The sequence below is a fragment of the Giraffa tippelskirchi genome, chromosome 3, assembly GCF_054371585.1.
Source record: "Giraffa tippelskirchi isolate mGirTip1 chromosome 3, T2T-mGirTip1v1.2.pri, whole genome shotgun sequence".
In the NCBI taxonomy this organism is placed as follows: Eukaryota; Metazoa; Chordata; class Mammalia; order Artiodactyla; family Giraffidae; genus Giraffa; species Giraffa tippelskirchi.
Genome location: NC_137277.1, coordinates 142299279 through 142305427, shown reverse-complemented (window position 1 = coordinate 142305427; position 6149 = coordinate 142299279).

Genomic DNA, 6149 nt, shown 5'->3' with positions numbered 1-6149 from the left:
ATGATTATTATTTTTAGTGACAATTAGGTTAACTATTCAGATGAATGATTTGCTAATTTGGAAAATACTGCATGTGTATCCATATATTATGTGTGTGTGTTTATAAGTGTATGTGCGTGTGTGTGTTTATAAGTGTGTGTATGTGTGTGTGTGTGTATAACAAATGAGACCATGGTATTATATGTAGCTTGGGTCAAAGGACAATCAACACCAGTAAATTTATTTTTTTCCTCTAAAAGCTACTCTTCTATCTAAAAACTGCCAATAACAGGCACAATCAGATAAATAAACTAAAATCAAAAGAATACTTTGCCTAATTTTCCATAAAGATCATCATCAAAGCTACATCAAAAAATAAGCTGGATTTATTAATGACTTTTCTAGCAATGGAAAAAGCTTTTAAGACCAATTTCAATAATAACTAAAACAGGGAGGCATGTGTATACGTATAGCTCATTTCTTAGTTCTTCACCAAGTTCTACTTCTTGAATGTTCAGTTACAAAGTTCACTTCCTGTGAAAAGCTTCAGGTTTGTTTTGATGGAGATGGAAACTGCCAATGCTAGATATTATTTCCTAAGAAGTTTTAGGACATAATGTAGTTCTTAAAGAGATGGGAATACCAGACCACCTGATGTGCCTCCTGAGAAATCTGTATGCAGGTCAAGAAGCAACAGTTAGAACTATATATGGAACAATGGACTGGTTCCAAATTGGGAAAAGAGTACGTCAAGGCTGTATATTGTCACCCTGCTTATTTAACTTATATGCAGAGTACATCATGCGAAATGCTGGGCTGGATGAAGCATAAGCTGGAATCAAGATTGCTGGGAGAAATATCAATAACCTCAGATTTGCAGAAGACACCACCTTTATGGAAGAAAGCCAAGAACTAAAGAGCCTCTTGATGAACGTGAAAGAGGAGAGTGAAAAAGTTGGCTTAAAACTCAGCATTCGGAAACCTAAGGTCATGGCATCCAGTCCCATCACTTAATGGCAAATAGATGGGGAAACAATGGAAACAGTGAGAGACTTTATTTTTCTTAGGCTCCAAAATCACTGCAGATGGTGACTGCAACCATGAAATTAAAAGACGCTTACTCCTTGGAAGAAAAGCTATGACAAAACTAGAAAGCATATTAAAAAGCAGAGACATTACTTGGCAAACAAAGGTCTGTCTAGTCAAAGCTATGGTTTTTCCAGTAGTCATATATGGGTGTGAGAGTTGGACTATAAAGAAAGCTGAGCACTGAAGAATTGATGCTTTTGAACTGTGGTGCTGGAGAAGACTCTTGAGAATTCCTTTGGACTGCAAGGAAGTCAAACCAGTTACTCCTAAAGGAAATCAATCCCAAATATATTTTGGAAGAACTGATGCTGAAGCTGAAACTCCAATACTTTGGCCCCCTAATGCGAAGAGCTGACTCATTTGTAAAGACCCTGATGCTGGGAAAGATTGAAGGCGGGAGGAGAAAGGGACGACCGAGGATGAGATGGTTGTATAGCATCACTGACGCTATGGACATGAGTTTGAGTAGGCTCTGGGAGTTGGTGAAGGATAGGCAAGCCTGGCGTGCTGCAGTCCACGGGGTCACAGAGTCAGCCCCAACTGAACGACTGAACTGAACTGAACTGAAGGAGCTTTAGGCTTTTGCCTGTCTGATTCAGTGTTGTGTTTGCCATCTAGTGGTTGAAAGAAAATACTTGTGAAACCAATTGATTGTCTCGAGGGGACTGGTACTAAAGGAAGCTGGATGGCACCCAAAGAAAATTGGGAACAACTTGACTTTTGATTTGATTGTATCTTTTAGCCAAATCATGAGTAAATCATAGCCAGCCATTGGATGAAGGATGATAAGAACAGTAATAAGAACAAGGACATTTAGGGAGCTATAGTGAAGGAGCTACAAGTGTTAGGAGAGGGCAATGGCAACCCACTCCAGTAGTCTTGCCTGGAAAATCCCACGGACGGAGGAACCCGGTAGGCTGCAGTCCATGGGGTCGTTGGGAGTCGGACACGACTGAGCGACTTCACTTTCACTTTTCACTCTCATGTATTGGAGAAGGAAATGGCAACCCACTCCAGTATTCTTGCCTGGAGAATCCCAGGAATGGGGGAGCCTGGTGGGCTGCCGTCTATGTGGTCACACAGAGTCAGACATGACTGAAGCAACTTAGCAGCAGCAGCAGCAGCAGCAGAACCTTAAGCCAACAGAGAGAAAATAAAATATCTAGGAAAATAAAGAACATGATTGTGCAGATAAAACATGATTATTTGTGTTTCTGGTCATCTGGATTATGGCAAATGGCTTTTGAACATAAAGTGTTAACATTAAAGTCAGGTACCTGATCCAAAATCATGGTCGAAATTGTCTGCTTTATGATTTCATCTATGTTTAGGGACTTTCTGGATGCCTTGTCTTGAGGTCAGCCAGGAGTTTGGATTGCCAAATGGAATTGGCACTGTTATATTGTGGAAACATGGACACACATGTTGTGTGTGTAATCACTTCAGTATTCACTGAAGTTTGATTACTGTGTTTAATCAATAGTACTTGATAAGATTCTTTCCAACAGGTTCAAGTGTAGCCTTTCTTTGTTAACTTTTTACAAATAACAAACATTCAGGTTGAAGGTTGTATAATGGTGAAGAAGAGAGATGTTGTGAAAAGGCAGCTTTAATTTCTTGATAATAAGACAATTTGGACAATATACTAAATTAACCCCTTATAATATTTAACTAACTCAGCTTAAAGAAGATTCAAGGCCAAATAGGTGACGTTATCTCCAAGTGACTCATATTTTTTTCCCAGCATTATGCTGATTATGAGTTGTGAGCCAGCCACATCATTACTCACCAATATTAGTTCTTCATAGCAAGCAGCTTTTGTCTTTTATAATGGGGATTTTTATGAATAATTCTCTTGAATATCCATTTGAGGCTATCAGATGCCAACACTCAGCTGTTTTGATTTCACAAAATTTAACTTTAGACATTGTTCAACCAGATCATTCGCAGTGTTTTTTCTCAGAATCTAAGGTTCGCTTTTGTAATGGATTCTTTGAAAGAATTCATAGATTTACCTGTCAATTATTGAATGGTTGTTTTATGCCAATCTATGTTAAAGGAGCTTATTTGGAATGGTGATGAGCCAGGGCATATCTAATATCAGTGTCTAGAGCTTGACTGGCTAATACAGTAGATATTAACCATATGTAACTATAAACACTTGAATTTTGGATAGTCTGGAGGGAGATGTTCTATAAGTATGAAATACACATTGGGCTTTCAATGCTTAATAAAAATAAAACACATAAAATATAGAATTAATATTATTGTATTGGTTACATATTAAAACAATATTTTGGTCACATTTGTTTAACATATAGTATTCAAATTAACTACACATTTGTTTTTAATTTTTTGGAAGTGGTGGTGGTTTAGTCACTAAGTCATGTCTGACTGTTTTGCAACGCCATGGACTGTAGCCTGCCAGGCTCCTCTGTGCATGGGATTTCCCAGGCAAGAATACTGGAGTGGGTTGCCATCTCCTTCTCCAGGGGGTCTTCTCTACCTAGAGATCAAAGCTGGGTCTCCTGCATTGCAGGTGGTCTTAGGCATTGCAGGTGGATTCATTACCAACTGAGCCATGAAGGAAGAATCTATAAAATTAAAAAATATGAATTTGACTAATATTTGTGGCTTGATTATATTTTACTGAACAGCCATATTTCCAGAGTTTGTAGTTTACATTGTGACTTCTATTTAAATGATACCTATTCATTTCAGGGGCTTACCTGGTGGCTCAGAGGTTAAAGCGTCTGCCTGCGATGCAGGAGACCTGGGTTCGATCCCTGGGTCAGGAGGATCCCCTGAAGAAGGAAATGGCAACCCACTCCAGTATTCTTGCCTGGAGAATTCCATGGACGGAGGAGCCTGGTAGGCTACAGTCCACAGGGTCGCAAAGAGTCGGACACAACTGAGCGACTTCACTTTCACTTTATTTATTTCAACAATTGAAGAGATTCTAATAATTCTAGTGTTTACTGCATGTTTGAATTGCTGCTGCTGCTGCTAAGGCGCTTCAGTCGTGTCCGACTCTGTGCGACCCCATAGACAGCAATCCATCAGGCTCCCCTGTATGTTTGAATTGAGGGCATCAGATATAAGGAATTTTCCCTTTTCCACAGCAAGCCAAAGTCATGTATGACCCATATCTTCTATCAATATGGATACTGGCTGTTTTCTTTGGCAGTTTGGCAATTTCTAGACAAAGCTAAAGCTTCCTCTTGGAATTTTTGCTACTCCTCTGGTAAAGGATTGAATTGTAAAGGTTAAACAAAGATGGTTACTTATACTTAACCTGGTATTTTCTTTGTTCAATCTTTAAGTAAATGCTGTCTATAAAACTAAGTCAGGAATCAAGTCTGTGAATAGTTGTGTACAAATCTTTGAGGTAAGTGAGTTTCCATATCTTATGAAAAAAATATGTAGAGTGAGATTGCTTGGTCATTCGGCAGATGTGTGTTTATCTTTATAAGAAATTAACAAAGTCTTTCCCCATATGGCTACACTGTTACACATTTTCAGTGGCAATATAGGGTAGTGCTGGCTTCCTTGGTGGCTCAGATGGTAAAGAATCTGCCTACAATGCAGGATACCTGGGTTCGACCCCTGGGTTATGAAGATCCTCTGAAGGAGGACATGGCTACCCACTCCAGTATTCTTGCCTGGAGAATTCCATGGACAGAGAAGCCTTGCAGGCTACAGTCTGCGGGATTGGAGAGTCAGGCACTACTGAATGACTCTCTCTCACACACACACACACACACACACACACACACACACACACGCACGCACACATACATGCACGCACACACAGAAGAATGCCAGTTGCTCCAGTTGCTTGCCAAAATTTTGACATTTTCAATCTTTAAAACTGTTATTCTAATGGATACGTGGTGGTACCTTACTGTAGGTTTAATGTGCATTTCCCTAAAGACCTAGGTTCACATCTTTACATGTGCTTAACTGTCACGCTTATATCTTCTTTCATGAAGTGACTGTTTAACTCTTATGCTCATTTTTATTGGGTTGGTTGTCATCTTATTATTGAATTCAACTTTCAAAAATATGTATTCTTTTATCAGTCCTTTATCAGATAAATGTTTTACAAATCTTTTTTTTTTTTTTTATAAATTTATTTATTTTAGTTGGGGGCTAATTACTTTACAATATTGTAATAGTTTTTGCCATACATTGACATGAATCAGCCATGGGTTTACATGTGTTCCCCTTCCTGGAACCCCCACCCACCTCCCTCCCCATCCCATCCTTCTGGATCATCCCATTGCCCCGGCCCTGAGCCCTTGTCACATGCATCGAACATGGAATGGTGTTCTGTTTCACATATGATAATATACATGTTTCAGTGCTATTCTCCCAGAACGTCCCACCCTCACCTTCTCCCTCAGAGTCCATAAAATTGTTCCATGCATCTGTGTCTCTTATTCTGTCTCGCATATAGGGTTATCGTTACCATCTTTCAAATTCCTTATATATGCATTAGTATACTGTATTGTTGTTTTTCTTTCTGGCTTACTTCACTCTGTATAATGGGCTCCAGTTTCATCCATCTCAGTAGAACCGATTCAAATGTATTTTTTTTAATGGCTGAGTAATATTCCATTGTGTATATGTACCACAGCTTCCTTATCCATTCGTCTGCGGATGGACATCTAGGTTGCTTCCATGTCCTGGCTATTGTAAACAGTGCTGCGATGAACATTGGGGTACACGCGTCTCTTTCAATTCTGGTTTCCTCGGTGTATATGCCCAGCAGTGGGATTGCTGGGTCATATGGCAGTTCTATTCCCAGTTTTTTAAGGAATCTCCACACTGTTCTCCATAGTGGCTGTACTAGTTTGCATTCCCACCAACAGTGTAAGGGGGTTCCCTTTTCTCCACACCCTCTCCAGCATTTATTGCTTGTAGACTTTTGGATAGCAGCCATTCTGACTGGTGTGAAATGATACCTCATTGTGGTTTTGATTTGCATTTCTCTAATAATGAGTGATGTTGAGCATCTTTTCATGTGTTTGTTAGCCATCTGTATGTCTTCTTTGGAGAAATGTCTGTTTAGTTCTTTG